A 14,179-nucleotide genomic window follows, 5' to 3' on the forward strand; every position below is an offset into this window, starting at 1 on the left:
CCTCCGCATGTCCTTGCTGGTGCTGATATTTTGGGATATGCCAAAGCAAAGGATAGTACCAAAATGTCAGGCTCTAACAAGATTAACCTTTCTTTCATGTAAACTGTGGTGGTTCCTATGACTCATAAAAGACAGATGTGTCAAAAAAGACAGGCTAAACAGAGCTGCGGGGAACAGTTTCCTAAGAAGGCATCTTGGAATCAGGGACATGTGTGCCACTATCCATCATGAAACCTTTCATGTGGGGAGCTGTCCTAGGGACACATGGGATACAGCTCTGAAGGGCTGTATTTGGCCCCTTTAGCCACAGGATTAAACCTCATGTGCTGTCTGCAGCCACCTACAGCTGCAGCAAGAAAGGCAGGGTACCATGAGCTACCAACCCAGCCTTTTGTTGCTCTGCATAAAAATGATGTTCAATCACACAAGAAAGCATTATATAAGTGCACTTGACAGGGACAAGATTGGGTTATAACATTGACCTTGCCCCCTCCTAATTTAAAATGCCTGATTTATCCCAATTAATGTTTCAAAGCTGTATTTTGTATGTTGTGTGCAGAAGCTAGGTATTTACAAATCCATACCTGTGTCTCTCCACCTCAAGAAAATACAGTCTCCACATATATCAGACACTTGGACCACTCTCCAGGATCACAAGGCTGCATCACACAGAGCCCTCCTCTCCCTTCAGAGAAATCTCCTAATCAGGGGACGAGCCCTGAATATCGCCCAAGGACAAGGCAGCTCTGCTGCCTCCTTCAGACCTGTCACCACAACAGAGAGTAAGACGTTTGTAGATGACAAATAGGAGAGAGGGAAAAGGAGCGTAATGGGGGAAGAGTTGTTGGGGAAAAAAAGGAAGCAGCAGTGCTCATTAGGGATACAGGGAAATGATGCTTTTCATACCTGCTTCACTGTCTTTTGCTCCTTCCATTCTTCAGACAAATGAGATACCCACAGTGTGCGCAGCGCGCTGGCGTGCCTCCTCAATTATTAATGTGAGATGTTTTGCTTTATTTAATGCCATGGTTTTGATTAGTTTATTCTCTTGGGACATGCTTTTTTTCCCCCCTCGTCTTCTTGTTCCCTCCTCCTTTCTCTGGTCTACCTTTAATCCATCTTTTGTTTTTTGTGGTAACAATGCACCTACGTTGCTGCTTCTGCCAGCTGGTGCTTTGCTAGCACGGCTCAGGTGAGTCAGGCACAACAATCCTCCAAAAGGCCGTATATTGCTAGAGCCCCTTCTTGGGAGAGAGTGAGGCTTGCTAGAAAATAATGAGAACTGGCAGGTCTGATGATCCAAAGCCGAGAAACATATGCCTGGCCTGCCTCTTTCATCTCTGTAATTGGGTTTTTCCACTCCTGTCAATTAGGGCTTTTTTTCCCTCTTCCTTCTGCCCCGGCACGTCTCCTTTCATGGAGCACAGTGTGTCTGCACTGCTGCACAGGGGTGGCCCTGGGGTAACTGGCACAGGGGGGGAATGCGCAGGGGCAGGTTTGTACGGGATCACGGGAGCCCACTAGAAAATCCTACAATTACTTTGACAGGAGAGGGAGGATTGTTTCTGTCAGAGAGAGGCGAGGCCTCTGGGCACATGGAAGTGGGGGTCTTACTTCCTCTTCAGCCTGGGTGCCATGTGATGGCATATTTAAAGACAAGGTAAGGTGGTTTTTTTTCTGCTTCCACTTCCAGCCATGAAATTTACTCCCAGCAGTACGCTTATGGGGGATGACTCCTTGCTACAGCAAAGCTCCTGTGTCAGTGGTCAAACAGGGGCTTAAAACAAGTTGTGTCTCTTTTGGGAGAGCAGTGTCTGCAGAGGATGACATCTTACCTCCCCTAGATTTGACCTTGCACCTTTTCCCTAGCCCTGGCCCCAGCTCTCGATACCCGGGGCCGCGAAGCTGTAGGCAGCAGGCCAGCCTGCCTGCCAGAGCCGGGGGAAGCCTGCCCGAATTCAGCCTGGAGGTAGGAACCATCCACCCAGTGGCTCATAAAGACAAGCCAGGTAGAAAACGTATTTCTTGCTATTATTTATATTTCTCAAACCTTTTAAAAAACCACAGACTTCTTTCCATGAATGTGTCTTGTAGTGGGAAAATGTCAAACTCAACAGCTCAAGAGTCAGTGAAAAAGGTGAGGGCTATAGTTTAATTCTGCCAAATAATTTGAATAGCTCACCCTGTTGCTGAGCCGGAGAAAAGCTTGTCGCTTTCATCTCCCACCGCAAACAGCAGCTCATTTCAGAGGGGAGTGTGAGGCTGGGGACCTCAGCTGCCAGGCTGGAGGTGGTGACCCTGTGCTGGCAGCAGCAGCACCACTGCTGTCACCAGCTCGGGCGCCGGTCTGCACACACTGGTACGACTTGAAAACATTGAGAATTTTTTCCAATAAGTGGATTTGAAGGTATTTTTGTCCCATAACAGAAAAAGAGGTTAAAGCTATTAATTTTGAAAAGCACGTCAAATTTCACATTGCTTAACATGACCTTCTTCTTCCTCATTTTTTCTTGGAAAGCTAAGGTGAAAATTTTTTTTTCTTATTTTTCATTTTTCTTGGCAACTGCAAAACAAGTTTCAGAAAGGGTTCCTTACACATCAGTGTAGGCAAAAATTCCAGTTATAAATACAGCTGCCATAAGCTGACAAAACCCTTCCTTCCTCTTTATCTGTGCTTGTACTTTTTGATCTTGTGCTCAGAAGTCTGCTGAAAGTATCTGATGTTTTATGACTTGGGATGTTTTGTGAGTGGCCAGAGAGCGGCTGCCCAAGGACCCTTCTGGACTATGCATCTAACACCTGGGTGTTTGCAGCTATGGATCCAGCAGGGTCCAAACCCTCCACAACTGCCTAAAGTAAGATACTGATTTTCCAGAGAACTGGGTGATATTACAGAAATTGTAGCTAAAACTCTTCCTCTTTTAACCAGAGACGGTGGAATCACAAATTGGACTTAAAAGACAGTTACTTCGGACATTATACAAAAAAAATTCTGCAGGAATTTTACCGTGCCCAGAAGGCACACACAGGGGTGGGTGGCTGTGCACATCTGCCTGCATATGCACAGGAGGAGACAGTGCTCTTTATACTTCACCAATTTTTCAACTGAAAAAAAAAATGCTGAAATGACGAAGTACTATCGTATTTCATATAATACTCATCTTTGCACAGCTAAATAGATTTATCTGAATGGCTTCCAGTATCAGAGGTCTGGGGGTAGTTATACATCAGCCTGGCTGATAAAAAAATGTGTTCAGAGTCAGGGAAGCCAAATTATTTCACAAGCCTCAACACCAATTAAATGTGCATTTCATTTTCATATAATATATTGCAGGAATCTGCAAAAAGAGTGAAGGAACATATTGCTGGCAGTCTCCTTGTCTCTGTACGTGACTCCCCCCGCAGCCTGCTCCTCACCAGGAGCAGCAAGGGCAACGCACCAGCAGAACAACACGGGTCCCAGCCCAGACCTTTGCTCTGAGCAGTCTGCAGAGACACGCTGCTGTTCAGCCACTCACAGACACTGGGAAGAGGAAATGTGACGTGGAGAACACGAAAAAGGGGCTTCCCAGAATTGGGCACTGCAGTAATTAAGGTTTCCGAAGAATGAACTCCAAGGAGTCTGTGACTGAGAATAGAGACGTGCTGACATGTCTGTTTAATCAGGGCAGAGAAATTAACAGATCCACAGAGTCTGTCTAGATCAAATTCCACTTGGATGCTGTGATTGCAATTACGCCAGGCTCTGTTGAATCTTGAGGAATTATTCTAATATTTTAAGAAAAAGTGCCCTACCTACAGGGGGCTGACATTTCTCCAGATCTCATGGGAGTAGGTGAAAAGGAGAGAAGAAAACTGAATACAGCAGCTGAGATCTTCTGCTGATACACAACAGTATCGTTAGGCTAAAACCTTTGAAGCTATGTCAAGGTAAACCAGCTGTCGTTCTTGCTGGCCACTCTGCCTGACCACCAGGCACCCAAAGGGCCACAAAACCAGGTTTTAACCTGGACCTCTACATCTGTCAGAATCCAGTGGCTTGAATAATAAGCTCAGCCTTAAAGCTATAGCTGGTGTCATGCTGCCAACCCGTTCTTCACAAAGTGATGTTCTGCATAATTAATTTTTTAAAAATTGGCAACAAAATGGACTGTATCAGTTGAAAATCTAGCCCTGAATTTTCTTTAAGAATAAATGAGGGCATATAATTAACTGGAACTTGAAGTATTGAGCCTTTAGATAATTTACACCTTTTCAAATTCGTATAATAATTTTATAATGCTTTACATTTGCTGCCCCTCCCAGGCTTTCTCATTTATTTTACCTTCCTCCATCATCTCAATTATCATGGAAAGTGGATAAACGCCAGCAGAGACAGACACAGCTTAGTACATCTTTGAATGCCCAAGAGGTAGGTGAGTCCCTGGGGAGGCAGGAGCCTCGAGTTAATGCACTCTTCCAGCGAAGCAGCAGGGGGACCAGCACCTGGCTCTTCCACACTTGAGAGAATGACCTACTTGCTGGCTATTAATCCTCTATGCAACTCAAAAATCTGGCTGTGCCCAGTGCTTTTCCCTCTTACCAAGTCTAAACCCAGGACCTAATCACTGGAAATTGGAATTAGATGCTTAAACAGCACTGTAGATTTGGCAATAAGTCAGGGGATGAAATCTGACCCTGTCCTTTATTTTGTGTATTGGTTTCACACCTGAAGCACAACCACAACTCAGCTTATGTTGGGCACAGGGGCTTCAGGATTTTTTGTCCCAGTTCTCAGGCACATCAATTTCTGCTTTGGCAAGTAGATCTGATATCCAGGAGAGGCCTTACTGCTACTCCAGAAATGGCAAACATCAGTTTCAGAGTTGCTTTCCAAGGCCACGATGCTTTTCTAAGAAGTGCCCCCAGGTCACATCCCCATCATCTCCTGCCGGTTACAAGGAGGTCCCTCAAGCTCACTTGTCCAAGTGCTGACCCTGACCATACTCTGATCCCTGGCAACCAAATTCAGCAAGATGGGGGATATCAAAAACACAGAACATACAGCTTTTGTAGAAACCAAACTCCTTCACCTTTACCAAAACTTGCTGGATAATATCCAATGTGCAATAGCCATAAAAACAGCAGAGAAGTTGATTTCCCATTACACCTCTGTTTTTATCTTCTTTCCAGCTTGCCTGAAATTCTCTGATCAGCTTCACTAGGTCTTGACAGCTCCAGCATCTCGGTAGCGAGAGAAGAGTCCCACTGAGGAACAACTGATACCTACCTCTCTGCAAACCCTGCCACTCAGTGTGGACCTCCCAGGTCTCTGTGGACTCCTGGTGAGTCCCACCTGTGGTGGCTGGTGAACTCGTGTGCTTGAAAGGGGCAAGCAGAGCGTCTGAGAACACCAAGTGCTGGGAATTGCCTGGGGCAGGAGCATACGCCATAAAGCCATGGCCAAGCTGTGACTCCTCAGCCACCTCTCCTAGCAGCTGCAGTGCCCATTGCGCTCCCTTGAGACGCAGATTCTTCTTTTTATCCAGAATAAACATGGGAAGGTCATGCTGTGCTAGCTGCAGCGAGATAAATCAAGCACCGGTGTTTCATAACTGAGAAATGTGTAGACACAGGAGGCAGTGGGGAAGGAATGGCTTTGAAGTTTAGCTACTCTATGTGTCCCTCTGGGTTGGTTTTTTAGGTTTCTGTTTGTTTTTTTCTTACTCTCATTTTTCACTTTTTAAATATATGTATTTTAAATGGTTGTGTAAATAGACGAGGATCTGGGAGAGGATCTTCCACAGCATAGAAAGAAAAGAAACTTCTATGCACCAGACAAAGAAATAAACCATGCGAGTACGTCGCACAGCCCCCTCTCTCGGCAGCAGTCATTAACAATACCAGGCTGGAGCGGCAGTGTTTGCATGTTCACACCTTTGGTGCCCTTCGCTGCACTCTGGTGTACTTACTACTCGCAACTCCTAATCAAAATTTTTCTCGCGCTGATAAGCTCCAGGGAGGAAACGCCAAGAAAGGAAAGGTCTCCTATCTGCTACCAATCCAAAGTTTGGGGGGAAGCCACCCAAAATCCTTCCTGCCTTTCCAACAAGCTGTAGGGTAAAACATAAAGAGCTCCTCCAGGATCTGGAGTCCCAGTAGTTTGGGATAAAAGAAAAAGAAGCAGGAAAAAAAGCAGCAGGAGGAAAGAGATTCTTGCTCTATTCCATAAGATTGTATTTGCTTCTTAACTGAACTAAAAATCAAACCAAAATATATTCTCTTCAAATGAGAACAATTTTTTAAATTGTCTTTCCAGATTTTTTGGCATTTTAAAAATTCAAAACAAGGAGAAAGGAAGTATTAATTACTTAAAACAGAGCAATGTGTAGCTGAGATCATTCAGTGCTGTGATAGACACACTGCTTATTCTTTTACATCTTCTCCTTTTGAACTGGAGAAAGAAATGCTCATTAGGTGATGAAAAGGAAATCAGAACTGTTCCAGCACTGGAGCTCGATGCATTCTGTGAGATTTTAAGGTCATCTTGTAACACAGAAAAGAAAATGATTACAGGAAATATTACACTTCATGCTTCTGCAGCTGGATTAAGTGTTTTATTACTTACCACTGAGGACACTTCTGTTTGACACAAATATATTTGTTAGAGTATTTTATTAAATTATAGCAAACATCTGAATTCAGAGTGGGGATATTGAGAAGCTAAATGTAAGAAGAATTGACATTACGGTGTCTCAGCAGCAGTAAAGCTGTAATTGGTTTTGACAGATCTTACTCATGTGCTTTAGGCTCAACGAGAAGTCATTCAGATACCACCATGGAGAAGCAGAAGGGAAGGAAATTTCAAGAGCTCCCTAGAAATGCAGCACTATGGAGAACAGCTCTCCAGAGATACTGCTCCCTATTTTTTTTTCACCAACAGCACTACAAAACTGAGGGCTGTGCGTAAATAACCAGTAAATTCTTTGGTGTTAGAAAGAGTTAGCATGTTTGCTAATATTCCTGCCTCCTGACCTTACACAACTGCATGGATGGCTTATCTATCACCTTAAAACAAAAGCTGCTGGCCCCCAGAGCTATAGATAAGCTGTAGGCAGAAAATAAAACAATCCCATAGAGTATTTTTCAAGCTATTTTTTCAAGGCTTGTTTCATGAGTTTTGTAGTCCTCATTTGATTTTTTCAACATTTGGAACCAAAAACTTCAGGTCCTTGATTTTGCTGTTTCTGGCAGGACAAATATGAGGAGCGGGTTGCTGGTGCCTGCTGTACCCCAAAGCAGCTTGCAGCAGCCTGGCAGGACCAAATCCCAGGTACTGAAGGGCAGTGGTCAGTTCTTTCCTTCTCCCTTGGACATGAGATGCAGGAAGAGAGGTATACAAAAATGACTGGCATCTCCCTACCAAAGATGGGGGATCCCCAGTGTTATCCTCTGCTCAGATTTAAGTGATTTTTAATCCCAGGTTGGAATGAAATTATATTCAGCAACACTTAGACCAGTTCTCTGTAACCATGTGGCGTGCAGTATGACCTCATTAATTACTAGCTCCCACATGAGAACTACCGTGTAGGGAACATTTTTCACATCTGCAGTTTGTAGGAGACATTTTCCAAGGGTTAAAAGCTTCTTGCTCATCACAGGACAATGAATTTCCCAAAGGAATGTTCTCAGACTCATCCTTTATTCCTTTCATTCTGCTTTATAGTCCTGGGAGTCATTAGAGCACAGGTACATCCTGAGTAATTTTTGAAATACCATAGGAATTGCACAGCTGAGATTGCTTCCTCCCTCTAGCATGCAAATCATCCTTAAAAGGCTTTTCCTGGAAAACAATACCTTACATTTTTTCCCAAGGGTATGCGCTCCTTTATTTGTCAGGCATCAAAATGCTCATGTAACGATGCATAAGGAGCTATTTAAACCTAGAGTACTTTGAGGTGCTAGCAGCTTTTTCTCCTCTTCATTTTTTCTCATTCTTTCACCCATTCATAAGATTGCCACTGAGCCAGAAACTTAGAATAAATCTTTTAGTTGTTGTTCAATGTCTTAGTGTGCTGAAACAAGCTAGTTTCTCTGTAAAATTCACTTAGGCACCAGCTGACAAGCTTTTCCTATATAGATGCCTGGAACTTCTATTTTCCCTACTCAAAGTTTGTATGTGACCAAGGGTACCTCTTTAAGTAAGCTCCATCCTACCTAGGGTCAGAGGTGTAGGATTATCCTCAGGCATCTGCTACATTTCTGTTGGAGTCTTTTGACCATAACCACATCCTTCAAGTCTCCATCCAGAAACAAGCAACAGGTGCCAGACACATCAACCAGTTGCTACACATATTTACTCCTAATCACAGAATCACAGGATCACAGAACCATCAGGGTCAAAAGAAGCCTCTGGAGACAACCTAGGCCAACCCCCAGCTAAAGCAGGTTCACCTAAAGCAGGTTGCATAGAGTCATGGCCAGGTGGGTTTTGAATATGAAATCTCCATCTCTAATGAAAAATCCTCTTAAAGTATCCAAACCCCTTCCATAGTCAACGGAAAGGGAAAGGTGTCTTGGAAGATGTCCAAGGATCAAACCTAACTGAGGACCCTTACTGAATTGCATCTGTCTGAAGACAGGCACAGGTGGTCTCTCCCAGGGTGAAATATTCTAGATGGTGATGTTAGGTGCATGCTCATATTCCAGTGATTTCCACAGGAATTAAAGGCCCAGACCCACGTCACAAACAAATTGCAATTTGGCCATTCCCATCAGGACTGAGACTTACCTACCTAGGCAAGAGCTTTGGTATCCAATTTACAGAGCGTTTCAGATTCTCTAGTTGTTTCTGAATTCAGACAGATGGCCAGCTCTTTGGGTTGGGTCTTCTGCCCAGTGCCGAAGGCACGGGCTGTGCTAGCGAGGAGGGAGCTGCTCCCTTGACTAACTCCACGGAGAGTCCCTCCTCCAGACTTTGCTTTCTTGCTTCATAAAAATAAAACTGTTACAGTTCAGGCAGGATTTCTAGCTCCTGGAAGCCTCCCTCAAAATAAAGCTGACTAACAAAGTTGTGCATTGTTTTTAACCTGGTGTTAGACACTCGGAGTCGGAGCCACTGGAAATGATAGCACCATGTAGATGAGTTCAAGGTCTAATGCAACAAAGGACCTGTGTGTTCAGCTCTTTTTCTCCCTTACAGGAGCAAAGTCTTATTCTTTTTTAGTTTCCTCTCTGGAGAGAGCTTTATTTAAAATTCTGTTTGTACATTATTATTTTTATCTTTAGTGCCTTTGGGCCTTGAGACATCTGGAAGCTCAAGAATTCAAACTTCAAGGAGGTTGTTTAGAAAAACTTCAGCATGCTACGGCATTTTGTAAACCCCAGATGCAGGCTGGCGCCTTTGATTATCAATACATGCCATTCAGACTCTGCCTCTGTCAAACATTTTTTATTTCCACGCTGCTGGGTGAAAAATTCCCCACCTAGTAATCACCTCGTGAAGCAGAAAGTGCAAATGTTTGTGTCTATTGCAATGACCTCAGGCAAGGAAAACAGGTGCTCTGTGCAGGGAAACCTTAGTGTTGTCAACCCCACCTTTTCAGGTAGAGTGTGCACCTATATCACTTTTTTCATACAATCACTGTAGGTTAGCCTCAGCAGAGAATAAAGAGCTTAAATTTATGGCTTGCCTGACTGTGGTTGTCCCCTGCAGCTCATCTGAGTATTCATCATGCTCCAGAGTTAGCCCTCCAGCTGAGGATGTCACCTATCCATGTTATACCTGTACGGAGCTGTACCCTTGACTGTCACGTCCTGCTCAGGTTGTAGCTCCCGTAATTACAAGGTATTCCTGCCACAACAGGCCAGGCCTTCAGCTGGGTGAAGAGCCAAATCCAACGCGATGCCACGACTGCAGCTCTGCTGATCCACAGCAGGATGGACCGGCAGCACCATCCCCACCTCCATCCCACCCGGCAGCTCTGGGGGCTCCTGCTCCAGCTCTCTGGGACTGAGCCCAAGCTCAGCATCACCCGTGTGCCTCGGGCAGCCCAGCGCATCAGCACGGTGCATCAGTGCGGGGAAGGAGGTCAGACCCTTGCTGGGCAGCAAGAGGCTGGGAAGCTGCGAGGCCACAGGCACTTTGGCCAGCCTGCAGACACAGGAGATGTCACTTATCACTTGGTTGCACAGCTGTCCATTGGCATGGGTGTTCATGCCCTCCTGCCGCGCTCCCTGCAGACACTTGAGTTGCTTTCTCTTTAAGATCATGACACCTCTGGCTGCTGTTGCTCCTCAGGCGATGCCTCAGAGAAAGCCCCATGGTGTCCCCAGCCGCACCTCCGCCGGTGAGCCCACGCTGCCCAGCCACAGCAGCAGTCTTGCAGAAGGACAGTACCACAAGGACCGCAGCAGGGCTGAGCACTGCTGGTGCTTTGCACAGCAGGGTGGTCTCCATCAGAAATATTTCTTGGTCTGGGCTGCCATATAACCTCCAGCTATCCCCACCTCGGGCCCCAGTACAACCCTGTGAGCGGGTATTACCTGAGGTGACAGCCCCACTGGCACTTGAAATGGGACTAGATACCAATATTTAGGCAACTCAAATCTGCCAATGCCCTAACCATATACAAACCCAGAAGGCGAATCCAGGAAAGCGTCTCCATGAGACACTGGAGCAGGCTGCCCCAAGAGGCTGTGAAATCTCTGCCCTTGGAGATACCAAAAACCCAGCTGGACAAGGCCATGAGTGATCTCCCTGGGGCTGGCCCTGCTTTTATGGTGCATCAGAGACACCCAGAGGTCCTTTCCAACCTCAGTTATGCTACAAACCCATGACCACAGATGGGACAGAAAAATCAAGATGAAGCCCACATGAAACTGGGGCTGCTGATGGCAGGTCTTGCTCTGGCTCCTGCAAAAGACAGGGAGGCGATGCTATGCATCGCACCCAGTATCATGTTATGGTTTGATTTCCCAGAGAGAAACTACAGCTTAAGAACAAGTGGATTTACTTGATTTTCATTAGCTAGACAGAGAACTAACCTGTCTCACTCGAACTCTCCTCTTGCTTTTCACTTTTACAGATTTTTTTCAGAAAGCTTCTGAAATTTAGAAATATTCCCAGGCAATTTTCCAAAACTCAGAAAGTAGAGAATCTTGAACACCGTTTTCCTTCCCCCAGACTACCTCATCAATTTTAATCAGCAGGGAATATATTTTCAAAGTGGCACTTAAAGGCAGGCAAATCACACTAAAAAGTAAGGGGATTTTCATCCCTAAATCACCATGACCAGTTTTAAATCATACCTGAGGGTGGCTCATTTTTCTGTCCAGGCAAAGAGCAAGGAAGAGGGAAAAGCTCTGGGTACAGGAACAAGCTGGAAGCTTTCTTGCTTGAGGAACCCACTTTCTTTGCAAGAATGTCTAAGAAGGATCCCAGGAGCAGCTGGGACCTGTGTCCTGCAGGACCTCTGTGTGACCTGGGTTTGCTACCCGCTCGCTGAGGCACTCGCTCCACACAACATCAGAGTGTCTGTGGGTTTTCAATATAGGGTGAAAGAGCAGATGTTAACCCTGCAGGTCCGCACCTATGTAAACAATAGCTCAGCCAAAATGGGATCTATCTTCTCGGTACTGCAGACAAGACATCAGCTTTAATTGGTGTTCTGGACTTGCTTTCTCAAGCTGCATTTTTGTTTTAATTGCACTTCATTAATTTTTGCCTTCTAAACCATCACAAATGGCAAAGAGAAGCTCAGATGCAAGCACATTCACCTCCTTTTTTCACACACATTCCTATTTTTTTTTTCCTTCTGGGTACATGATATACAGAACATACGGACACCAGAACGCCTGATACCAGGAGATGAAGACCCAAACACAAAAGCGTTTAGTCTGTTGGCTTCCCATTGAACTCAGTGGGCTGTTCAGAGTCTCAACGGGAGCAAAAAGCTGCAATGGTTGGCTGCGTCAGAGCCTCAAGGAGGAGACCAGGACCACACAGTGAGCTAGAAAGAGTGCCAAGAATAAAACCCAGCAGCTTCTTGGCTCTTTGTTCCCCATTCAGGACATGGGATCAGGCTTCCTCACTCCACTGTTTACATGTAAGAGCAATAAGGGGTGACATCAGGAGGCTACACACATGGCTTGGAGATGGGCTGTGCCTCTTTGCACTCGCAGTCACCAACAGTCCAGGTAATCAGCAGAGAGAGTGCTCGAGGAGAGGGATGTAACCAAATCTGAACACAGCTAATTGAGAGAAAATAAAACAGAGCTGCACAAAGAACTAGGTTGAAAGCTAAGGTTGAAAAATCATAATATACATAGGTCACAATATTATTTAGAACAGCAATATGTGATTAAAACAATGGACTTCTAGGAATGTGACATTTATAGATTTGCAGGATTATTAACAACTTTGTATGAGGCTTAATGCTGTGTTTCCTCAACCCTCCTTACAAAACAGAAATGTCAAAATAAAAAGGAACACCTAATTTTTAACAGAAACTCTTAAAGTGGCTATTCACGACACGAAACTGCTCATTAAAGCATTTTTTTAGCACAAAGGAAAAGAAAAAAATATATACATGAGATGATATAAACAGTGGCTTCTACTTTTTTTTTTGTAATGAATTATCTTGAGGCAGTTTTCCCCTGGCACCCACACAAAACCTCACGCCGCACGAGCCGTGCTTATACTACTGTGGACTCAAGCCACATTTAAACACAATGGAGAGAGCCGGAGTCGCATGTGTGCTGGGCACCATCTGCACACATCCCCAGCTCCGCTCCTGGCAACTTCCAAAAAACACTGGCGTTTGCACTGCCGGCAATGCAAACAGCTCTGAACTTAAAGATCAGCTGAGATATTTCTGAGCTGACTGCAGCGCACTTTCCATGAGCTAACCCTTGCCTCAGAAGAGAGGAAACACAATAATCAGTCAGTCCCAGCTGGAACAAGGATCATGCATGTCTTCTAGTCCCATTCTCACCACATTTGGGATAACTGTGACATTTTCAAGACAAGGAGTGATTCTGGACAATTCCTCGGCTGAATACTGGCCTGTATGAAGGCAGCTGCTTCAAAGGAGTTGTATGTAGAATAGCATTGCTTAACTATGCAGGCATTCTTTTATGTGCTTTCTGCTTATTTGGAAGCTTATACATTCCAAGTATCTTCAACTTTAAATTAGCCTAAGTATAGGGATACCATCATCGCTGCATACGAACTCAGTGGTAACAAAACCCCACTGCAAACTCAGCCCAGAACCCAAAATGAAATGCAGTAGATTCTGCTAAAATCTTTAAGAATCAGAGCAACTGCTGATAGAAAACCCTTATCTTTTCCTGAATGCTTGACTGCACAAACCCAACGCAAGGTGAGAATGAGCAGATCTGGGGGAAGTTCTTTGACACAGGCTCGTTGACGCAGGCCTATAAAACAGCTTTTCTGAAGCGTTGCTCAGGTCTGAAAGCTTGCAGACAGAGATTGAAACAGGCATACAAGCTATTGAGCCTTAATGCCCTCTCATGTTCACAGTAGCAACCCTACCTATCATGACGAGTTAAAACTGGGAATGGAAAAAAATATCCAGCCTCAGAAAGCCACAACTTAGCATAGCCTGGCATTCTCAGATGGATCCTTGTTTTGTGATTTGTGGTATTAAACGCTATAAAACTCATTTGGATAGTCATTGGCTGAAGGCAGATTCTGTCCGATTCTTCCACAAAAAAAACCAACCCACATTTGGAAGTCTCTGCTAATGTCCAAATTGAAGAAGAAATCATGGATTGCTAGAAGAATAGATCACGGATTGGTAGAAGAGGAAGCCCAAGATTGCTCTAACCTGGAACGGTAGCACGAGTCTATGGGGGACTCTGTCCCTATGGGAAATGGTGGACAGGACCAAACGAGTCCAAACACTTCACCCACATGAACAGCTGACTCTCAGATGCTGTGCTGTGAGATCACATGGGCAATCCTTAAACTAGTGAGGAACAAAGAGACTCAGGCTATAGGAAAACACGGATGCTTTTATGAAATTTTGACGTCTCCCTCTAAAAGCTCTTGAAATGGCAGGTGGAAAGCCAAGATCCATTGTACATACCTATTTGGGTGGGCTCAAAGAAAGAATGATGCTTTCTCTAGAGAAAACAAGTGATGCAGGATTGCTGGTGTCAAGGTGATCTGCTGCTG

Source organism: Falco naumanni, chromosome 5 (genome assembly GCF_017639655.2).
Source record: "Falco naumanni isolate bFalNau1 chromosome 5, bFalNau1.pat, whole genome shotgun sequence".
NCBI lineage: Eukaryota > Metazoa > Chordata > Aves > Falconiformes > Falconidae > Falco > Falco naumanni.